Below are 24,636 nucleotides of genomic sequence, written 5' to 3'. Positions count from 1 at the left end.
CTGGGTCTAAAGGCAGGTTTGCTTATACCAAGGTTGTGGGCTGTTGGCCACCACATTCACTAGTTTCCTGAATACCTTGCTCCTCCATCTCGCATTCTGGACCTGTGGATCCCTGTTGGTGTCTGGCTGGTTAATTTCAAAGCTGTTTAGAGAGAAGGGTCTGGCACTGTTCAATGCTAGCTTTTAGCATTTCAACTGACCTCTTGGGTTTGTGGCCTTGCTATAGGGAACTTGTAATGTTGGAATGCTAAACTGGATGCGAGGCTCCCAGGGCCTGCAGAGATCAGCCCTCTGCAGATCGGCCCTGCCCCTCTTTGCCTGTCAGCTGAGCCCATTCCCAAGCAGTGGCTCTGGTGGTGGATGGAGGAGGTGTACAGCTTGCTCTGACCTTGGGGGCCCCAGCACAGATGGAGCTTATTTAACTGGCTCGTTGGATTTGGGGATGGGGCTGAGTGAGACAAAGGGCACCCCTTTGGCTTCCAGACCCATGGGGTCTTGTAGTTCCTTCAGCCATCAGCTTTGGGCCCCCTCTCGGCAAAGTGAGTAAGATTTGGGATGCTTGTGTCACAGGCTTCCATGGCCAACCCTACAGAATAGACTCCTCCAGCCCCAGAGAGCCAGTGAAGGTCATGACCTCCGTGAGATACTGGCTGGAGACAGTGTTTTTCCACTCACTGGCCGAGGGGCAGCAAGGCCATCGACCCACAGCTCTGTCCCATGACTGAGGACTTTGTTTTCTCATCTGGGGGACTAGCTCTGTAAGATCAGGCACATCTCTCCTCTCCACTGTTCCTGGGTTTTCTCATCTGTAATGAGGAGATAATGTATCTGCTCTCTGACTCCCAGAGGGCTGCTGGGAAAATACTTGTGAGATAAGAAACACATGTTGACAAGTGGAAACTACTTAAGACATAATGAGCTTCAATGAGATAGTCCTTGGATACAGAGGCATGAATTAGACTCTGGAATGGCCATTTGAGGGTTTCTACCTAGGCAAGAAAGTTTAATAGAAATGTATCAAAAATTCATAATTGGATTATTATATCATGACGCAGCCGGTAAGAACAATCAGCTCACTCGGATGCCATATTTGATCTACAATACATTTATGACTCTGTGGTGAAGAATAAGCACTATTTTTAAGCCTAAGTAAGGTATTATACCTTGATAAAAGGCAGACTTCTACGTAGATTATAGGAAATAAAGAGTTGGTGCAGCTCCGATCCTGTCGGAAGTTCACAGGTATGTACCACTGTGCCCGGTTAATCCTTTCTTTAAAAAACGTTCCAACAAATATTTCTCGGGTGCTTTCTACTGTCTACCAGACACAAATAAATAAAACAGCATTACTAAGGTAAAACTGGCACACAGCAAACTGTACATATTTAATGTTTGATGAATTTTGACACATGTACCTACTTATGAAACCATCATCACGATTACGATAATGAACATATCCATCCTATTAAAAAGGTTTCTTTGTGGCCCTTTGTGATCTTTCTTTCTTGCTTCTCTCCCCAACATAACCACTGATCTATCTGCCTGTCTCTCAAGATTAGTTTGAATTTTCTAGAATTTTATATAAATGGGATAATGCATCATGTACATTCTTTGGTCTGGCTTCTTCCATTTATATTGTAGAGAGTATCAATAGTTTATTCCTTTTGGTTTCTGAGTATTTTTCCATTAGATGGACCCATCAAAGTTGTTTATTTATTCATCTGCTGAAGGATATTGGGTTATCTCAAGTTTTTGGCTTTTACAATTAAAGCTGTTTTGAAATTTCTTGCACAAGTCTTTGTGTGGCCATGTGATTTATTTTACTTGGGGGAATACTCCAGCGTGGCATGGTTGAATCACATGGCAGATATAGCGTTCACTTTTTAAGAAACTCCAGACTGCTTTGCCAGTTGTCCTGCTCTGTAATCACACTAGGAGTGTTCCCGTACCTCCATGTCTCTCCAGCACTCAGTAGAGTCAGTCCTTGAAACTTTAGCCATTCTGATAGGTGTTCCATGGTATGTCATTGTGGTTTTGATTTGTCCCTCCCTCCCTAATGATGTTGAATATCTTCTTGTGTACTTTTTAGTCATCCATGTATCTTCTACGGAGAAGTGTGTTTTAGTCAACTTTTCTTGCTGCTATGACTAAAGGACTCTAGTAGAACAATTGTAGAGGAGGAAAAGTTTATTTGAGGACTTACAGTTTTAGAAGTCTTAGTCCGTAAGTTGCTGACGGCATTCCTTGGGGCTCAAGGTGAGGCAGGCTCATAGTGGAAGAGTGTGGCAGAGGGAAGCAGCTCACATGATGATCAGGAGGGAGAGAGGGAGAGAGGGAAGGAGAGAGGGAGAAAGAGAGGGAAGGAGAGAGGGAGAGAGAGAGAGAGGGAGGGAGAGAGAGGGAGAGGGAGAGGGAGAGAGAGAGGGGGAGAGAGAGGTCTCTACTTACCAGATACAAATATATACCCCCAAGCCATGCCCCAATTCCCACCTCCTCCAGCCACACCCCACCACTTCATGACCACTCAGTTAATCCCTATCAGGGGATTAATTCGAGGATTGGATTAATACTCTTTCAACCCAATCATTTCTCCTCTGAACCTTCTTACATTGTCTCACACATGAGCTTTTGGGGGACACCTCACATTCAAATCATAACAAAGTATCTGTATAAATCTGCCTGTTCTCTTTATTGGGTTATTATTATTGCATTTGAGAATTCTCTTTATAAATCTGAATACAAGTCCTTTGTCATGCACATGATTTGCAAATATTGTCTCTTAGTCTGTGCCATGTCTTTTTATTCAGAGTTTAAAGAGCAGTCATTTTTAACTTTAATGAATTGTTTGTTCTGTCATGTACTTTTGGTATTGTATTTGCAAAATCTCAAGACATTACAAAGATTTATTTCTACTTTGTCTACATGTATAGTTTTATATTTTACATTTAGGCCTATGATTCATTTCAAATTAATTTTTAATATGGTATGAGCTACTATTTCTGGTGTTTTTTATTCCTTGTATAAATTGGTATTTACATTTGGTTTTAGTTTTCTTTAAAGAACTTTGACTTTTTTTTTTTTTTTTTTTTTTAATATGGGCCTGCCATTGAGAGACTCTCCTAGCTTTTGTGTTTGGAAACTCTATTTCACTCTTTTGGGGGAAAGATATTTTGCTAGGTATAAAGTCCAAGCTGGCAGTGTGTCCATTCCACTGCCTTTTCCTTGAGTGGTTTCTGATGAGACATCCGCTACATCTTCACATTGGCTCCTTTGTGCGAAACATGTCTTCCTCTTGCTGCTTTTAAGAGTCTATGTTGTTGGTTTTGAGCAGTTTGATTATGTGGCACGATTTTCCTCATACTTTATTTGGCTTGGCATTCTCTGGGCTTCCTGGATTTGTGGGTGTACAATAGTTTTTATTACATTTGAAACATTGTAGTCAATATTACTTTAAATGTTTATTTTTTGTCCTAGCCTGCTGGCCCAAAGTTGATGACTCCAATTACATATATTAGGCTGCCTGAAATTGACCCTCAGTTCAGTGATTCTCTGTTATTTTCCCCCTTTTTTTGAATTCCTTTTTCTCTCTATGTGGCATCAAATCATCCCTATTGCTATGTCTTCATGTTTGATTTGAATGTTTAAAATATCAGATTTATTTTCACTTAACTTCTTGAACATATAGAATGCAGTTATATAATAACTTCAATTTCTGTGTCTGTTAAGCTATATGAGTTCTTAGTTGGTTTTGATTGACTGATTTGTCTTCTCCTTGTAGATTGTATTTTCCTGCTCTTTTAAATGCTTGGTAGGTTTTGATTGAATGCCATCTTGGCTGGACACAAAAGTTGGTTCTACTCATTTCTTCATTGGAATCTTTGGACCAAAGTTTCAAAGGTTGGAATCTAGTAGTCAGAGTACTGTATTCAGGTTGCGGATATGTTTTGCTTGGCCTGTGCAGTGTCTTAAAAGATTTCAGATGTTTTTCACACCTAAAAATCTTGAGATCTCATGCAAAATGGTGGGTTCCCTTAGTGCTTTAAAAAAGTCATGGTTATCTTGCCTGATATGGTTGCCATTCCCAGTGGGAAAAATCAGCTAGAGAGTGGCTACCTCTGTAGATGGTGTGAGGTTCCTTCCCCACCCACATATTTACATCTTCTGACAGATTCCTGTAGGCATTTTAGTTTGAGTATCTTGACTGCCTATAGCTCCGGGGCAGTCCTGAGGCTGGGCACCTGGCTATAACTTACTGGGTCTCTCTGAGTCTCCTCTATCTTAGACCTTCTGTTTCTTCCATGTGAACTGAAGTCATCATGGCAGGAGATAAGGGAATGTGCACTAGTTATCATGAGGCCTAGGAGAGGAAAAACCTAGGGAAATCAAGAAACCAAAATGTCCTATGCTAGACCACTCCAGCCTCGCCAGAGCCTTGGAAATAGTGCAAATAGCAGGTCTCACTTTGGGGACCAGGGTTCTAAGGAATGGTCTGGATAGGGAGCAGAGGGAAAGACTGGGCTGGGTTGGGGCCTGGAGCAAAAGGAGAGGTAGCTGGTAGTGGTGGGTGGGTGGTGTCTGGTCACTGTCCTGCTTTAAGTCTCCAGAGGGGAACGAAGAGGCTGAAGGAGAAGAGAGAAGAGGGGAAGGAGGTAGAAAGAAGTGGGGGTGGAGGGAAGAGAAGAAAAAGAGAAGAAGGAGAGGGAGAAAAGGTGAACCAAGGAAATCAGCAGGAAGAAAAAGGAGTGGAAAGAGGAAAAAGGAGGCAGAAGAGAAAGAGGAAGCGTGCATTGGTATAAAGGGACTGGGAGGGTCGGGGAGGACTGTCCCCCAGGGGTGCCCTGGTTTGGAAATTCTAGGGGCGTTGCAATTCTGGAGTGTGGTGAAATGGCCTCAGGGGCTCAAGAAGCTAAGGACAGGCTTGTGCCAGGCCATAATGACAGTCTCTTGGTGGCTCTATCCCACTTTGGCCTCTCAACTCCCAGGAACACTAAATTTACACAGGCGCAAAATGTAGCCCTGCTCAGGCCTTGCAGCCTAATAGCTACCGTCGTGTTTGCACAGTGCCCGCAAGCATCACGGGCAATTAAGAAAGTCGTCCATTGCAATCGTGGGCTCCCATTTACTGTTGGAGGCTGGAGCCCCTCCAGGCCAGTCAGCTCTCTGAGGAGACACAAATGAGTAGGGGAGGAGTGTTGTTTCCCGGGAGGGGGACCCCTGCCATTATCTGGCACATCCCAAAGGAAGGCAGACAAAGGCTGCTTTGGGTTCATGGAAAGGGAGGAGGAGATGGGGGCAGGCCAGGCGCCCTGCTTGCATGGACAGACACATGCACACCCAGGCACACCTTGTCACAGACTAGTGCGCACACACGGAGTCAAGTTGGAGTAAAGTGTGGAGTGTGCAACACTTGCATGTGTGCACACAATCACAATTTTTTCATGCACACGTGGGCTGACGTGCACATCTGTGGGTTCCCAAGGCATTTGCACCAGGTTGATGTGCTGTGGATATATTTACTTATGTAAACCCAGGCTCACTGGGGCAGGCACTCCCACAATGTAAATGTTAGTGCATTCACATGGATAAAATCTTGGGTAAATGTAGGCTTAGACACATGGGTCCGCATGCAGGGACATAGCCTCATCTTTCAATCCAAAACCTAAAATCAGGATGGCTGCAGAGAACTTTAAAGCATGTATGCTCCAGACTTTGAGCTTCTTTCATGACCATGAATGAGAATGAATTTGGGGAACAAAATTGACCAAATTATATTGTTATACTGTGCATGTATGAATATGTAACAATGAATCCCACTATTTTGTATAATTATAATGCACCAGTAAAAAAAAAAATTGAATTTGGGGACTAGGCCTGATGAATTTTTTCAGTGGAAGACAGAAAAGAGTTGGAAGAGAGCTGCCCTTTCTTTGTTCTGCTTTGAACCCTGTCCAAGGCCATTTATGTGGTTGAAAAATAATTGCTGGTGGACGGCGTCATTCTAGGCCTGTGCCACCAGCCACTTGACCCTGTTGCTGTCCCATGCCAATGGCTTTTAGGCTCTCAGAGAGGGAATTTCAAAATACCCTTGATCCCATGTCAGCAGAACACACACTCCTTACTTCCGTGAAGTTTCTCCTCTTCGATGGCTGCCCAGCGGTGGGAGACTGGGCTGAGCCAGTAGAGGGTTGTGTACTATGACTTGGTGATATTAATTTTCTCATTTAAAACATTGAGCTTAGAAGTGTTTTCATCCTTTTCTGAGGTTTGGGGTTTTTCCTGTCTCTCTGCCTCCCTCACCCCTATTTCCTGCACTGTTATTAGGGAAAGAAAATTGGAGACCATATCCATTTTGAGAACGTCTTCCAGAATAACTGTGCTGTGACACTTAGGCAGAGCACAGGAAAAACAGGAAGCCAAGCTGCAAGGGCTCGTTGGAAACTGGCAAACTTTGCAGCAAAGTCTTCAGCCAGAAAATCCACAGATGGCAGCCATTTCCCACAACGCCACTTCCCTCTGCATCGGGTTCCGAAAGGAGGCAGGGGTTGGCATGATCTGTCTCCTGTGGCCAGGTTGGTGAACCTTCCCCATCAGACCCCAAGACCAAGGTCAGTGCCTTTGCTGTTTGCTCCACGTGGCAAAAGCTGGAAGCCAGCAGCCTCTGACCACCCTCCTGCTGCTGTGGCCCACAGAGCCAGGGCTCCATTTGAAGTCTGCCAACGACATTTGTTTTAGAGACTTTTTGGCAGTTTAGATTTGGGTCAGAAGTGGCTTCAAGAAGCCAAATTGATTTAAGTATTTTCATTGTGCTTTTAGCGGCCTCCTTACCTCAATCTTTTAATTTCTCTTAATTTTCAATAAAACTTGCTGGAAGGATTGGACTGTTGGAGTGCCCAGGCTGTCACAGTGCCCTGGTGAGAGGACAAGATGCTACTGAAGGGTACTGACACTGACTTGAGGCCTCGGGGGCTGCTGTGACAAAGGCTGCCTCGGGTGGGCTTTCCTCTAAGGCAGGGGCTCATCTGCATGGCCTCCTATAAGCTATTCTGGTGCTCAGAGGCAATGAGACTTATTTCAGTATTGAAAGGGCTGTCCCCAGGGACAAAGAATCAGGATCATTCAGTATATCTCTACAGGGCTATTATGGAGTACATCAATGTATTTTTTTCTGCATAAGAAAATACCCCAGAACTTAGTAACGTTAAACTACAATCATTTATTTATCTCGTAATTCTGGGAGCCAGCAATTTGTTCTGGGCTCAGCTGGGTAGCTCTGCAGATCTGGGATGGGGCTCGTTCTTGCACCTGTAGTCAGCTGCAGGTGGGCTGTAGCTCTTCTGGTCTCCTCTGGGACAACTCAGCAATTCTTTATGTGTTTGTTCATCCTCCAGCAGGCTGTCCTGACCTTCTTGTGCCAGTGACAGGGTTCAAAGAGAAAGAAACTTGCAAGATCCCTTGAGGCCCAGGCTCAGTAATGGCATAACTTCACATTTGGTCTTAGTAAGTCATAAGATAGGGCCTGCAGATCATGTGCAAAGGACTTAGATACAATTGAGGGTGGAGAAGGGTGGCCCTCTGACACACAGAGGGTAGATTTCCATCTGACATTCGAAGTGCTTCCTAATGAGTTGAGTTGGTTGGCCATGAGACAGACTGACTAGCCTGCCATCGGCCTTCTGAAGAAAGGACTACCTGGCCTCCAGAATTCCGTCTAATTCCAAGTGTTTATTTACTAGGAACTTATTCTCAACAATCCGGAGTTGAAGATTCTCATAATTAGAGAATTGGGAGAACTGGAGTCATTTCCCCAGTCCTAGATTGCCCCAGCCTTGGCTGTGTTCCCTCATTCTGCTTCCCTGAAAAGCTAACCAGGTTCTGCCCCTTCCCTTTCACCTCTCACACCACCAGCACTACCACCCCTGCCCAGTCCTGGCCTTGCCCACTCCTACCCGGATCATATCTACCTGCTCATGCTGTTTAGTTGGGGGTGGAGAACAGAAGAGAAAGGATAAAGCATGTCCTAAAGTCAAAGTTAGCTGGGTGGATTTGTCTTATGGTCTCTAAAGAATCATGCACATGGGAGAAGAAACAAGAAATAGCACGTGCATATTTTTCAAAGAAATGCATACGCTCAGAGAGTGGAAAATAAAAGAAGCCAACAACCAAAACCAAAGTTGGCTCGAAGGGAGGGAGATGTAAACTTGAGCTCCAGCGCTGGGGCCAGAGCAGGAAGTGGGCCTGGCCTGCACGAGGTCCGTATGCTGTATGGAAAACCACCCTTTGCCTGGCTCCCTGTCTTCCTCATTCCCCTCAGCTTCCAGCCCCTCCTGACCCTGGGAACAATGCAGCTCTGTGCTGAGACTGTGCCTTTTGTGATGGCCTGGGAGAGGAAGAAAGGGGAAGCTGGTTGGGGCGTCTGCGTGTGTGAATCACTCGGGTCACATGGCCAGGCTGGCTGCAGCAGCTCCTAGGCCTGCACAAGGGCACACAGGGAGCATGGCCTGAGCCCACGCCTGGAGGCTGGTCAGCCAGCTGCAGGGTGCCCTGCTCTGAACCACACAGCTACAGAAAGGATGGAGAGTGGGGATGGGATGGGGGAGAGTCTGACTCATTAAAGGCCTGTGAGGACACTCTCCTGGCTTTGGGACAGGCTCTGAGTCCCAAATGTTGTCTCCCTCCTACTCTCAGGTCAGTTGTGGAGTCAGTACTGATGCTCTTGAAAGTCGCAGAATTTCTGGTTCATCCCTGAGATCTGCGGGACCCTGGTTTATTCCTTGATTCAGGCAAGGCCCATCTCCCTCATGGTGGGGGCTTTCTCCAAGGATTGGAACATGTCCCAGAGTTTGGAGAAATCACCTTGTTCTGGAGCAGAGAGGTGTAGCAAGTCAGGCAGGATCCAGGGTGGATCTGTTTTGTGGAATCTTCTAAATCCTGTTTTCTGAGTAAGCAGTGAGTTGCTAAGGCAGGCTCCTCAGAGGGCAGACTTCAGGAAGAAGAATCAGGCCATGCACTGAGTGGGGCCTGTGATGTTTGAAGACAGGACATATGGTGAGGGTGGGGGCAGTCCCTGTTTCAACCTGGAGAGGAGGGCTTGTACTGTGTGGCAGTAGGGAATGGATCCTGGGACCCTGGGCGGTCCACTTAGCCTTCGCCAGGCTCTGTTCCTTCCCCCATGTTCCCTGCAGAGGGCAGTGTGGTACCACGGCTGGACTTTGCTGTCTCATCAGCTTTTCTTTCCACTCCACTGCCCTCCTAATCTTTTAAAACCAAAGCTGCTTAGACACAGCCCAAGCCATGCTTGGATGCCGTGGATTAGCCCAGTGCCCTGGGCCCCCTTTGCTGGGAGAAGCCCCCCAGGCTTGGATCTGCTCAGAGAGCTTGTCTGACTCTCTCTGCTGGTTCCCTGGTCCCTAGGCCTCCTCAAAACCTTGGGGACATGGGCTAAAGGTGGTTGCACACAGGCAGAGCTTATCAAGGCCCATCCTCATCTGCTTCTTGAAACCATCCCGAGACTGGCTGATGTGCTCCCTTTTATAAGAGAAAAGAAGGTGACGTGCCAGTCCACAGTGGCTCTGTGGGTTCAGGGCAGAGTCAGGGACTCTGTCTTCTGAACCTGACTCTGGTACTCATTCTGCCCCTTTGTGGTGCTCCTGAAACCAACCACTTCCACCTCCACCTCCACAATTCTCCCTCTACTTTGTGGTTCTGTTTTCTCCCAAATGAGAGGTGGGAGTTGCCTGCGCTGCCCTGGATTTCTGTGCTGCTCACAGGCCACCTACAGCATCTTGGGGAAGGACTTCCCCCTCTCTGAGATTTGCTTCCCCCATTGGGAAAATGAGGGTATCAGATTAGATGGTCAGAAGGTGACTTGGCATCTTGACCGTTCATGTTTTTATGCCTGGGCGGTGTCTAGCTGATTGAATTGAAGAATAAACCCTCGAAGGGTGCTGGGGGGTGGCATTGCAGATGTTTAACCATGGCAGTTTTTAAGCAGATAAATAAAACTATAGAGGAGGAAAAGATATCTGAAGCAGAAAAAAATCTCTAAAACTCACATTTAAGCTTCAGACTCCAAAAGAGCTCCCTTTTCACCATCCAGACGAGGTGGAATGGTTTCTTAGAAATCTAAGCCACTCTATGCGTATGTTGTATGAAATCCTACACAAATGCCACTAAGCTCTCACTCAAGGCTCCAGGTGATGGACCTTGCTGTTTCCAGCTGCCCCTCAGAATAGCAGGGCTGTAGTGATGACTTGGTGGGGAGCTGTGGTTTGCAGCCCAAGACTTCGCCCTCTAGCTGGGCTGAGCCTTGACTCAGTGCGTGGCTGTAATGTAAAACTTCAATAATTTACCTTGACATTAAGACTATCTAGCTCATCTTTGCTACTCTCTCCCTCTGACCTGTTCTTTTTCTTATTTCTGATTTTCTAACCCCATTGTACAACTCTGTAGCAGCACATTACAGGCTGTACTTGCTGGAGTGTGGCTTTTTAACAGCTGAGTTTGACTCTCAATCTGCAGGTTCTTGCCAGATGTGTGAACTTGGGTACTTCTGTGTTCAAAACTTCAGTTCTTTAATTTATTCCTCTGTAAAATGGAGAAAATTAAATCCGACTTAATTAGATGTTATGGGAACCCAATGAGAACTAAAAGTTCTTAGAACAGGAAAGGGTCTCAGAATCTGCTGGAAGGAGGTAGTTGGATTAGTGAGGAAGAGAGAAGTCACTGAATGCGGCTACAGTGAGATTTCTGAGCTTTATTTGTCACAGGACAGCTGAGTTCCTGGAGTAATGTGTGCAAATCTGTGACTTAGCTTGTGTGACTTTTGACATTTGTGAGCAATGCCTGTTGGAGCATGTGAGTTAGGGTGCACGGTGATTAGGGCTCCCCAGAGTTGGGGATTGGGTGTGAGTGCAGCAGCACCCTAGGCAGCCAGCTGGCTGGCTGGTCTAGGGAGGTGGGATGGTTTGGGAGAGGCTGGCAAACGAAGTTGGGTGGCATTTGTCTCTGTGGGAGTGGAGGTGGCACTTTATGACATTTTAAAACAAATTCAGGTGGGTCGGGGGGTGTTCAGGATGGAGACTTTGAATCCCCATCAGCAGAAGCTTCCACTTTACCTAAAAGACGCTCTGGCTAAAGGCAGAGCATGGGGAAGTGCACAGGAAGAGAATTCTACCAGCTTTGTTTTTGAGGGCTACCCACCCCCCAGGCCATCTCAAAATGGCTTGTTTGTTTATTTTTCATTGCTTTGATGTTTCAGGCAGAAGCTCTCAAACCAGCATACCAGACTTCAGTCAGCATCACAGACAGCACCAGATGATCTGTGTTTCAATGTCTGTCCCCCAGCCCTGCTGCCCAGCCAGATGGGCCACTGGAAGCACTGGATATGGCACCATGGGGTCATAGGAGAGAGCACTGCGGGGGCGGCAGGGGTGTGGCAGGCCCCTGGCAAAGCCCAGGCACCAGTCTCTTGCCCTCAGCAACATCTGGTGGCCATGACCTTCTCCTCGCCTCCTGGTGGAAAGCTGCTATGCAAAGGAGAAAAAATGATGGGTGTCTTGCATTTGCATCCTGTGTCCCTGCATGATCCTTAGGGTTTCCAAGCAACTTGCCACAACCCTTACAAGCCGGGATGGGTTTCCAGGGAGAAGCTGATTAGGTGTTATTCATTTAGATTTAAGGGTTTGGTTTCTCAGCATTTCTCGGAAGTCTTGTAAGTGTTGGAATCTGTTCCCCCATGATGGGAAGAACGTGGAACCTTCTTTTTGTGAGGATGTTGTCTCCTCATTACGTTGCCTTCGGAGTTTGGTGCAACAGGAAGAAGGTTGGCCATTTCTGGGGTCTTGTTTGAGCCTTTGCTCAAACTGTGCCAGAAGTGAGTAGCATCTCTGCAAATCCCACCAGGTAGTGGCTGCATGAAGGCCATGAGATTGGAGCTGGAGGATGCAGATTCAAGTGTCATGCTTTGCCTCATTGGTCTGAGCTTTAGCTATTCATCTGTAGGGCTGGAAAAAATAAAAAAAAATCTACTTCAAAAGTTTGTTGGGAGAATTATAAGAGATTCCACATGCAAAACATAAAAGAAAGGAAATCAGAAGCCCAGGAGGAGTACTTCAAACACGTCATCATTTATTTTACCTGGGCCTGAGTGTTTTGGGCTGGGGCTCCAGTGTGATGTTAACTGCGTCACTGATCTACAGAATGACTGGGGGGGTCTCATTAGGTAGTGAGGGCCCAGCACAGTTCCATTCTTCTGACCATCTACAATACTTTTCTTGGATGACTTTCTGTAGGAACGCCAAGATAGCTGTGTTCAAACATGCTTCTGTAAGTTGCATCACCTGAACTGCAAATGTCCAGCTTTAAAATGATTAACCAGTGGCACAGGTCCTTACAACCCTTTGAATGGCACCGAAACAGTCCTCTGTCCAAAGGTGCAGGAAATTGTCTGGTTTAAATTCAGCTTCTAATGCCTCCTTCACTTCCCCTGGTGGAAGGTTTGGCTTTTCCATGCTCCGTCTGAGTCTGCTTATTTACTCCATGGACTCCACTCTGTCTCCCTCCCACTGTCCCTTTTCTGTTAACTGACTGCTATTAAGGTTGATCTTATCACATAGAAGCAATCAAAAGAGAAGGAATTCTCATGAAACTTTTATCAAAGCAAATGCTACCAGTTATCAAGTAAACATAGATCTAGTTAAGAAGCAAAGAAAGACAAGACCCATATTAGTGAGTGTGTGGGGAACAGGTATTCACAGGTTCGTGAAATCTAGATGGACCTAGATTTAGTCCATATAGGAGAAGGCAATTTGACATAGCAGAATTCACTCGTTATCCGGGGACCTGGTCCTTGGATCCCCTATGGATAGCAAAATTCATGGATGCTGAAGTCCCTTATATACCTTATATACCTTATATAAAATGGCATAGTATTTACATATAACTTATATCCTCCCACATACCTTAAATCATCTTAGACTTATAATATCTAATCATCTTATGCTTACATAAGTGCTTTATAGTGTTATATTGTGTTGTTTAGGGATTAGTGACAAGGAAAAAAAAGATGCGCCTGTTTATTACAGATACAACCATTGTAAATCTAACAAAATTTTTGATCTGTGATTGGTTGAGTCCATAGACAGGGACCCCATGGGTATGGCAGGTTGACTCTACATAGAAAATTAATGATTATTGTATGCTAGTTTCACATCTATAAATACATCCTAAAGAAATAACCACATTAACATAGTTATGCATGCAAGATAGAGACCTTATTTTATAGTGTCATTTAACAATAATACTAAAAATTGGAAACATGGCAAATATTTAATAATAGTGCTTTGTTGAATAGGTGATGGGGTGTCCACATGACAATACACTATATGACCACTTAAAATAATAACCTAGATTAGGTGTTATTGATACAATTCAGAGGAAAAAATTGCAAAATATGTATGATTACATTTTTTTAAAACAAAGCATTAATAAGTGCATAAAAAACTTATGTATACCTTATGGGAGGGGGAACTTTTAAAGAGCTTTCCTTGTAAGTGGGTTTTGATCTTTCCTGACAATAAACAAATATTGCTTTTTTTTCACAAAGAAATTGCACACAGTATTTTAAAAAATATTTATTTATTTTTTTAGTTTTAGGTGGACACAATATCTTTATTTATTTTTATGTGGTGCTAAGGATTGAACCCAGTACCTCATATGTACGAGGCAAATGCTCTACTACTGAGCCACAACCCCAGGTCCACACATACAGTATTTTAAATAGAATCAAGACCACTAACTTAAGAGTTAAAAATACCCATATGACATTTCCATCGAAATCTCAATGCTTCTGTTTTCCTCTCTTTTTAAACTAGACTTGCTTCCCAGGATTCCAGAAATGTAAAAATCAAAGAAATAATTATTTCTCAAATAATGATATTGATTATCCCTGTGTTGAAATACTATTATTTTCAACAATATTATTTCCTACTGTTTTTTGCTGACTGCATTTCTATTTCACTTGGGCTGAATCAAAGCCCAAGAGGGATTCTCAGTCCTCTCTTCATTTCTGCTTGACCGTCCTTTCCAGCTGCAGCTTTGGAGAGGAAACAAATGTTGAAACCCCATCAGGGAGGCAGCTGTGTGCATCCCATCCCGTCTGGCTGGAAGGAATCTCTCCTGGAAACTAACCCAAGGGCAGAAGCTCATTTCCTGCCTTCTGGCTCCCTCCCAGCCCTGCCACCCCATCGCCACTTCCCCTGGCTCCCTCTGAGCCCTGTTCCTGGAGGGCTTTTGAAATTGGGTTTGGGGCACCTGTAGCTTGGCTCTCTCTCCCAAAGGGGGTTTAATTTGTCCATGAGAAATGAGTCAGCACCCAGATCCCGGAGCTATGAGAAACTTTCATTCTGAGATCTGGAATCTTCTGGAAAGCCCAGAAAGACTTGTTTTGGTGGGTAAAGGCGCAAGGCCAAGGATGGGGCACTTTGGTTTTGGGTTTGGTTAGACCTGTTTGCCAGAGCAAGCAGAGCTATCTTGTTAAAAACAGGAAGATGAATTGGTGTGGAATTTCCATGCTGGAATGAGAGTGCAGTCTGCTCTCCGGCTCTCTTGCCCCACAAGAACCCACTACCAGGGCACTCTTTAAAATTCTAGGTTCTATTTGAGCCCAGGCTCCGGGGGAGAAGAGCAGGATGGAGCATCAAGCTGAGAGATTAGCATGAAGGAATTTGAAGGATTAGGGCAAGTGAACAGCATAAGGTAAAGCTGGAGGCAGGGTAGGGTGAACCCAGCTGAGTCAGTCCTCCAAACCACCAAAGAAGGCTGCACAGGACTCAGGAGAAAGGCTCAGTGCTGTTAGTGAGGGGGGTTCCTAACTCTCAGTATACATCCACTGAAGAGAACAGAATCAAACACCAGGAAAAAACCCTGTTTCTAAAACTCAATGGAATTTTCTCTCACCTATACATATATGTGTACACACACACACATACACACATGCATATATAAAATACATGTATATGTGTGTATACATATTTAACATTTTAATTTAATTTTATTATTATTATTTTTTAAGAAGGAAAAATACCTCCTGGCAGGGCTGGCTTGATTATAGCTCTGCAGAGAGGTATGTGGTTAATAAAAAGACACAAGGCAGGGAGTAATGGTTGCCATGTTGGTTCTCTGTCATTTCAACCTCTTTGATGCTAGGAGAATTCATCACTTTGTGAGTGGGTGGGCAGCAGGGCTCTGCTCCCCACAGAGAAAGCTCTGAGGTCAGTCCCTGTTCTGGAATCTTGGTGGTTAGGTCATAGCCACATGACTTCATATGTGTCTATCAGATATTCCCATTGGAGGGCTTTGAGTCTCAAAAAGTTTGATGGGAAGATCAGGGATGGTGTAGGAATCACCTTGTGTTAGTGACACCCAGAATCCAGGGTCAAATGTGAGGACAAATGATGGCATTGGTCAACTGGCAGTGGGAATGGTATTTGAGCAGATGGTTTCTTGGACATGAATTTGGCTTTTCTCCCTTAAGTGTGAGATTCTCTCTCCTTCCTGTTGATACTGTGACCTACCTGATGTTCCATTTTATTCCTTTTTTTAAAGCAAGAAATGAGCAGAATGACTATTAGTTCATTTCTATTATTTGCAAATATAACCCTACAACCATAACTGCTGTACCCTGAAGGTTTTTTTTTTTTTTTTTGTACCTGGGATTGAACCCAGGGGCACTTAACCACTAAATCACATCCCCGGTCCTTTTAATGTATTTTTTATTTAGAGACAGGGTCTTGCTAAGTTGCTTAGAGCCTTGCTAAGTTGTTGAGGCTGGCTTTGAACTTGCAATCTTCCTATCTCAGCCTCCTGAGCTTTTGGGACTACAGGTGAGTACCACCATGCCTGGCTATTCCTGAAGATCTTCATCTTTTTGGTACACAAACTTGAATTCTTAAGTGAGAATATATCTTTACTCCTTTCTTTCCTTCTTTCCAGGGAGAACTTGTCATTGGAGGCTCTGATTTCATCTTATTTCCCAGTCATAGGTGAACATGTTGGGAACCACAAGTTTTACTCCATGGTTTTTCTAGTGGTGGATGGTGTCTTTATGTAATGGAAATGGGCTCACCTGACCATGTCACCATTACTGAACTCTCATCAAACAAGAATTTATAGAAGTCGACTACATGTTATTCAGACTCCACCCGAAGTGCAGCAAAAAGGCGATTCAACCAAAGAAATACCTCAGCTTCTGCATGTCACGTGTGCACACCTTTTTAGACCTCCATTTTGTCTGCTCCCTCATCGGATCTGGGAGAAGGGAAGCTTGGAGTGGTAGTTGCTATTCCTCTGAACCTCAATTGTCTTTCTTCGCAGCAGGACTAAATGTGAGAAGCAGGTTTTATATTTAAGTTCTGTACTTTGTCCTGCAAAACTCACACACATGATATCTGCCAAGTTAGAGTTCTGCAGAAAATTATACTTTGAAGAAATTAAACAGAGGCACTCACCTGTGTGGGCACTGCAGGGGAGAGGACAATCCCAAGCTGATGCCACAGAGCATGGCTGTGGCTCCTATTTTCTTCACCTTTCCCCCTCCTTCTTCAATCCAGTCTGTTAACAAACCTGCTCCCCACTCAGTTGTGCCTTTGCTAGTTCTTCACCACTGTAGTCCAATACCTGGAACAAAACAATTCTTGGCCCATTTTATATTGAATAAAGTGCTTAATTTGCTTTCCTCCTACCTCTTATGAAGTTGCTGATGAACTTGTCCTTGGGAAAGAGGGACAGAGAGAGCTACATGGAGAAGAATAAATGCATGCCTTTGGATCAGGTAGGCCTCAACTAACAGCCTAGATGTGCTTATCACTTACAGTGTGACCCTGGGAAAATTACTTAGCTTTTGTGGTTACAGGTGACAGAATCCTGACTCCAAGTGACATAAGCACCAAAAGGAATTTGTTGGATCAACTGTGAGGTAGAGTACCCATTGGCCATGTCTGATTTGGGGGATCAGTGCTCTCATTAACTGGTTTCTTTCAATTATCTTTTTTCTTTTGTTAATGGTTTAGTCTAAAAGGTCATTTTCAGTGGTCTGGTAGCTTATCAGTTATGTGACTGCCATATCTGAGTCTTCTCTCAAGTGTCCTCCTGCACTCTGTCATCTTAGTTCCATCTTGAGGCTCTCAGGTATCTTGGTGGATCTGGGTCTCTGTGAACCTATTCCTGGAACCATGGAGCAAAGAGATGGCATTCCCTGACATCCATCTAAACTCTTCCTATCATCTTCTTTATTCCCTTTTTCTTGCACTAAAGGCATACTATTCTACCTGGGTCAATTCCAAGTAAGCTGAATAATCAAGCTAAGCTTGATTTCTGATGTGATGACTAGAAACAGAGATGGAGTGGAGTGTTAGGGAAGAGGGAGGTGGCTGGCTGGGAAGAAGCAGCCCATGCTGCAGGACCAGCTTGCTGGCTGTGATCATATCTAAGGTTGGGATCTGGAGACAACTCTGTCTTCCATCCAGATTCCCACAGCAGGAACAAAGTGACCTGAGCCTTTTCTCTCCAAGCCCCCGACACAAGTGGTTTCCATCAAGTTTTGTAATGTGAGAGCCTCTCTGGAGGCCAAGGCCTTCATGCTTAGCTGAAAGTTGTTGAGATGTTTCCAATTTTTTGGCAAATGGATTGGCCTCCAGATTGACAGCCTTGGAAATTGTACTCCTCTGTTTGTTCCACAAACAGGTATCACCTGTGAACTGTAAGAGGAGGCAGAACATGGTGTTCAAGGCCAACTCCTGATTTTCCATGGTCTCGGTTGGGTGTGGGAGGGTGAGGGAACATTTGGAGAGTCCAAAGAAGTAATGTCTATGACCAAAAATTAACAATGATTATGCTAAACCAACCATCTGCATTAACTTCTGATTTAGTAACAGATTTCTAAAGTTAATTGCTGAAAAGTAATATTCAATTGGTTTCAGTTCTAACTCATTCATAATCCTGAGGCTGTCTTCTAAGAAGGGAGCTGATGAAAAGCAGCTATTTTGTGTCCTATTTAGACTGTAAGGAATAGGGTCAGGAGAGTCCATGCTCATGAGCTCAACCAGTCCTTACCTTTACTTAATAGTCATACATCCAAGAAACTGGTGAAATTGGTGATAGGAGTCTAGTGAACTATCTTATAATCTTATAGCAAGAAGGAAGATAAGAATAATAAAGTAGCTATGGTTTATTAAGTACCTAGAATGTACTGGATGTTCTCTTTATATAATTTCTAATTCCCAAAATAGTCTTGCGGGTAAGTGTTAATACCTTATTTTATAGAAGATAGACACTGGATTTTGTAGAGTTTAGACACTGGATCTTGGAAAAACCATCACTTGCCCATGTTTATATAAGGCCTATATGATGTGTCTGGGATCCAAGTTAAGTGTGAGCTCTACATGGTGCTCTGGGCAAACGTCACGCTCCCATCCACCCTGAGATCCAGGACAGGTCAGGGCCAAGAAAGAGATGTCCACTGCTCACTCAGCTCTTAGGTTGGAACCCACTGTTATGGTCTACTTTATTTCTGGGAGAAGAAATGAATTAATTTGGCTCCCAAACCTAGGGAAGGTGAGAGTGGTTGAGAAGCGGGATAAGGTAGAATGGTCCAGCGCAGAGAATAGGAGGTAGGAAATTAGGCATGATGGTTTAGGGAATTGTTTATAGACTTTCCTCAAGGTAAAAGCATATTCACTGTATCATTTCCATGTTCTCAGAGATATTCACTTTATCATTTCCACATTCTCAGAGATGATGAAGTCCTGGTCTAAGGAAATCTTACTTTGAAAACCAAATCCATGGGTATTAAAAGTCACTAATTTCTCTGGTAAAGACTGGTCAATAGAGACCAATCATATTCATCTACTGTCTCTGGTTATAAGAGAAAACCACATCTAAACCACTCATTTGTCCTTCTGCCCAATACCGATACTCTTGATGGCCCTACAGAATTTTGGGAAAATATCAATATGGCTGTGAAAAGTCAAGAAGCTCTGGGAGAAGTAGATATGTGAAATCTTTGGCCAGAAAGATGTCTTCAGAAATGGCATTGGAAATAGTTCCAAGTCTGGAGTCTGAGGCCAGCTTCACCACAGGGACAATTTCCTCAGTGATTGCTGCTCTATCACTTCCCCTGGGTCACCATATCTTCCCTGACTTAGATCTTGGTTTCTGCTCTATTATCTAGTGCCACCTCCCAGGACAATCTGAGATGGCTATCATCCCCATAAGTAGTGAATATGAGAGTAGATTCAGTGCCAGTAAAAATAAAAATAATATTCCCTAAGTGGTACACTGTGTCCCAGTCACTATGCAAGGCACTTTACCTAAAATAAATCTTCATGGAGAAATCCCACGTTACAGGGTTAACTATCTTGCTGAAAATCACACAGCTAGTAAAAGAGTCAGAATCCAAATTCAGACTTGCCAAACTCTGGATTCCAGGGCAAGGAAGACAGAGTCAAAGTCATCTTTCTAGTTGCTATTACCAGCATCAGTGCTCAGTTATTCCTATTCTTGGGGTGCTCTGCAGAATTCCCAGTACTGGGTACTGTTATCCCCAGAAAGGAAGCTCAGGTAGAGAGCAACTGAGTGAAACTGAGTGAAATAGTTATAGCCCTAAAGAGGTCAATAGGTGAACCTAAAACTGAAGGTGGGTGGTCCATTAACTTACTACCTCTTTGTAAAAACTGCTAAGATATCCAATTGATTGCACGAAAAATATAGATTTAGGGAAACACATCAGTCACACTGATAAAGATGTCAAATACCGAGACACATTTGTCTAGTGAGCCGAGTGGTAAGAAATGTGGGAGGGTGGGGTTAGGAATGCTGGACAGGGTGACGTTCATGCTCAGTATCACAGAAACCAGAGCAGGAGGAGATTTGGAAGCCAAGTCATCTAGCCCTTTATCTTACCCCTGACTAGCAGTGCCCATCCCCACCTCAGATACCACAGAGACAAGAAGCTCACTATTTCCATAACCTTCAAATACCACCTCTGGATATTTCTAACTTCCTGAATGTTGGATCAATAGAAGTAGAACATCAGTATTTTCAGATTGAGCTTCTGTGAGTGCAAATGAGGATATTGCAGTAGTCAGACACATGTGGATGTCCATTTTGGAAAGGTGCTTGGGGGGTTCCTTATAAAGTTTAACAGATACTTGGCCATATGGTCTAGCCATTCCATGTCTAGATATTTACCCAGTGACAACACATGTCCATGCTAAAACCTGTATGCAACCATCAAAAACTAGAAACAATATAGATGTTCATCAATTGGTGAATGCATAAAAGAAATGTGGTGTATTTATACCATGGAATAATACCAGTGAAGCAAGACAAAGAACAGATTACCCTATAGGGACATCATGGATAAATCTAAAATGCTTTATCTAAGTGAAAGAAACCAGATCAAAAAGTCAAGGCTACATTTGTTATGATTTCATTTATATGACATTCTAGAAAAGGCAATAAATAGAATACAGGCACACACACACACACACACACACAAACACACACACACACATACCTGATTGGTGGTTTCCAATAGCTAATGATGAAGAGAGGTGTTTGTTGACTACAAAGAGGTATGAAGGGGTGTTTTGGAGCAAGGAAAAAGTTCTACATTTTGATTATGGAAACGATTTTACAATTATGTGCACATATGAGATTTCATTAAACTGTATACCTAAGAAGGATAAATTTTGCAGTGTGCAAATTATACCTTGATACATCTGACTCTGGAAAAATATTAATAATTATGTAGTCATAACGTTTGATACTTTGATGATTTCTGTGTGGCTGCAGAATTTCCGTGCTCATGGTAATAATGATATTGAGAGGACTGTCTCCCTTCTCCCCTCCTCTGGAAACCTGTAAGGATGGCTTCATATGGATGCCTGAGTCTGACCACTGCTGGAGCTTGGGCCATTATTCTCTTCTGTAACAATAATTCTAGTAGCTGGTCCAGGTTATGTCTCTGAATTTGCTCTTGGTTGGTGGCCTTGTGCTCTGGAGCCTGATGTGCTTCCTGCTCTTCTGAGCGACTTGATGCTAATTTTTTTTCTGGCCAGGCAGAAATGATTTTCTTTTCTCAGTTTTTTGCTCTTCTGTGGTTCTTTCTGAGAATTGCTTGGGCCCTTTGAGATCATTGTTCATCTATTGTTTACACAAGGCCTTTTCTTTTTTGGTTCACACCACCAGAGTGCCTGGGACTGGAGAAGACTAAAGCAAGGCCACCTCCTTGCTAGTCCTAGAACCTCTGCTTTCACTGTGGACCTCAAGGACCTGGCTGTTCTATACCCTTTGCAGCGTTTCTCCTTGACATTTAGTTTCTAGTAGCATGTTCTACCCGCAGATCCCAAATTCATCATGCTTGTTTCTACATCCCAACCCTAAGTTTGGACGTAGTTCGAGCACCTTTCTTAGGGCATTCCTACCTGCCGCAGTCTGGCTGGGCACAAAATCACGAGCCACTCAAGCAGGAACGAAGTTTATTTTTTGAAACTGCCGCCAATGTCCAGTAACGCCCGGGAAGAATTTTTTCTTCCACCCACATGGTGGCCTCCTCTCAGACCGCAGCGAGAGCTCCTCCCCCGGAACTCCCTCCTACTGTACTTCCCCAACCAATGGGAACTCTCCAGGAGTCCCGTCGGCCTAGGTGAACAGCAGGAGTCCAATATCCATATGAATGCAAATCTTAACATAATCATATCATCTCAATGGCTAGCTGGCGTCACCTTTCGACCAAAAATGCCATGCATCATATACTTGGCTCTTAGCACCTACCTCATGCATATTATCACTATACATTGACTTAGGGGGTGGGGAAGCTGGGAAGAGATCAAATTTCTGATGTTCAGACTATTCAATTTTAGTTTTGGTCTAAACCCGTCTTTTACATAATGAAGGTGCTTTTGTCTTCCAGCATCTTCTGTTGTTTTTCTCACTCTCCTTTGGAACTATGCTGAGTAAATCTAATGTCTCTTTTAGGTGACAGGCCTTCAGCTATTTGAGGACAATGACTCTATCTTTCTGGATTCTTCTGTTCAGGCTGCCTCAGCAAGAATTCTGCGTCTGCTGGGGACACTGCGTTTGGAGTGCTGAATTGAGATCCAGACCCTGCATGTAAGAAAGATGGAAAAAATAGAGGAAGTGCTGGTCCTCAGTGGGGAACAACCAGAGACTCCCACACTACTCCATAGGGAGAATCCGCCTTGTGCTCTGGGTCTGCCTCCTCTCCTGTGCAGGAACATCTACAGCAATAACCTGGCATTACCATGTCCCTATTGACCAGAAATCTCCTTGCCATCAGGGAATCTCGAGTGAAATGCTACTGCCTATCACAGTTCTCCGTGGAATTATTGGCACTTCTTTGGAGCAAACAAATATTTTTTTCTAGTGTTTTTTTTTTTTTTTTTTTTGGCGGGGTGGGGGCAGCACTCAGAATGGACTAAGCAACTCCTAGGAGTATCAGCTTGGGCTAGATTCTGTGTGGAGGTCCAGAGGGAGGAAAAGTCCTGGTTATAATGGAGAAAACATCCTAGACACATAGGAGAAAAGACCCAAAAACAAAAATAGGGAAGTGTAATGTACCCAGCTCTGCTCACAGCACATGGGAGTTGGCACTGTGTTCAGCTCTGGTGCTCAATCAAGGTCGAAACATAACCCAAACATTGGCAGGCCCGTGGGCCAACTCCCTACATTTCTGGAATGGTCTTACTGAGAATAAGAAATACATTTCATCCCTTAGAATTTTCTTTATTCTTTACCACCCAGGCTGCCTCTGCTCTCTTGTGCTGGACAAGACCCATCTCATTCCAAGCACACGCTGCCATGTTGTCTGAGCACAGGTGGAAACCTCTTGTCGCCCCCTCCAGAACTCTTTTTTGAGGAGATTCCCATATTTATTTAGAAGAAATATTTGAGTCACTATGGGTGGAGGGTGACACCTAAGAGAACTGCTTTGTATGGGACAAGAAGGGGAATATGTGTCACTTCTGAGAGAGGGGAGTGGGGAGAAGAAAAAGAAAGAAAGAGAAAGAAAGAAAAGAAGGCAGAAAGAAAGAAAAGGAAAAAGAGGTGAGGGGCATTTAGAGATAGAAACGACCTTGGAGGTGATCCTGGCTCTGGAGAGGCTTAATATGAATTACTAAAATTACCAAGTGACAGATGGGAATGAGAGTGCTAGGGCAGGGGCTGTGTATGTACTGTGCTTACACCTGAATGGGAGAGGCCAGAGACCATGGCCAGGCTGCAGGAACTGAAAGAAGATTTGAGCCTGAGTAGCAATTGTCTCCTTGTTTGTTTTTCCCGCTGGACCTCCTCCTCCGTGGGCTCTGTCCAGTGTCCAGTACACTGCCCCAAACATAGAGGGCCCTCATTCAATGTTTTTTAAAGGAAAGAATGATGGAAAACTAGACCTTTTCAGAGAAATCCTCTTATTTTGCAAGTAACAAAGGCTAAAATGTAAATGAGAATGTTGTAGAAACTGCAAAGTCCCTATATTGATTTCTTCTGAAGTTTTCTGATTCATTTGAAGGAAGACAGAGCCAGATAAACTTTATATAAATGTTGTCCCTATCTGGATGAGTCTAGCTCAGATGGATTGGTCTATCTCAGATATACCTGTGCCACAAAGACATGGAATTGTGTGGCATCATGGAATATGATCTGGAATCATAGAAAATTAGCATGGAGAGGGGATATTAGAAATCACTTAGACATAATCCAAACTCTTCCCCTTATGTCACTCACCACTTTCTGTTTTTGTTTCCTTGCTTTATAAAATGTCTTTTATTTTGAAACAAGGCCTTTCAGCCTGTCAACATAAGTGTGTTTTCCACTCAGGAATAAACTTTGATTAAAAGCATGAAACATGATTGGCATAAAATCAGTGCTGAAAAGTGCTTTGCAAATGTTTTACAAGAAATAAATAGTACTTCAAACTCCAATGGCTTCCTGATAAATCAACAGCTTGATAGGATGTTTAGTTGGGCACTCAGATGGGATGGGCAAAGTGGACTTAGAACTCAGTGGGACTTGGAGAAAGCCGACTAGGGGTTACAGTGGAAGGGGTGAAGGATGAAATGGGTGGAGATAGAAGAGATGAGGTGGGAGGAGATGTTGCAGAAAGGATTGGTGAAATGGCAGGAGGTTAGGTGAGGGGTTATGTGCCCAGGAAAATTGTGCCATGACAGAGTCTAAGAGTCCATATGGAGGTTGTTCGTATTCATATGATGTAACCCTGCCCTATTTCCATCTTCTGCAAATCTTGAGCTGAATTTTGGAACAAAGTGGCCAATTTTCCCAGGAATTTGTAAAAATCTCCTGCAGGGAATTGAATCTTCAGTAGAGTGTAGAATGGTCTGATGAATCTTTACTGAGAGTATAAGGAGCAGGGAAAGCCCAATCTTTAATGTCCTGGAAATGTATATACACACAAACACCAGCATCTTGAAATTTGTGTTTTAAAACAGAATGGGGAAAGAGATAAAAGTCATACATAAACTGTCATTTCAGCTATAAATGATAAACATCAACTGAGTGCCTTTCGTATAGATTTTGTCTATCTGTGGAATTTTGATGATGTCA

At 43.9% G+C, this 24,636-nt stretch overlaps 1 long non-coding RNA gene across 1 annotated transcript in view; it reads left to right on the top strand.

Moving 5' to 3' along the window:
* The window catches only part of LOC124089520 (uncharacterized), an 80,859-nt gene extending 56,748 nt beyond the window's left edge, over positions 1-24,111 (top strand). The window contains exons 3-4 of the long non-coding RNA XR_006850766.2: positions 15,991-16,828; positions 22,036-24,111. This is a non-coding gene — a long non-coding RNA (uncharacterized LOC124089520). The remainder of the gene's footprint in view (positions 1-15,990; positions 16,829-22,035) is intronic.
* Positions 24,112-24,636: the final 525 nt, after the last annotated feature.

Source organism: Marmota monax, unplaced genomic scaffold, assembly GCF_021218885.2.
Source record: "Marmota monax isolate L192 unplaced genomic scaffold, Marmota_monax_Labrador192_F-V1.1 WCK01_AAM20220418_F8-fsc00041, whole genome shotgun sequence".
Classification (NCBI taxonomy): Eukaryota; Metazoa; Chordata; class Mammalia; order Rodentia; family Sciuridae; genus Marmota; species Marmota monax.
Note: the sequence above shows the minus strand (reverse complement) of the source record. Positions and strands in the feature narration are given on the sequence as shown.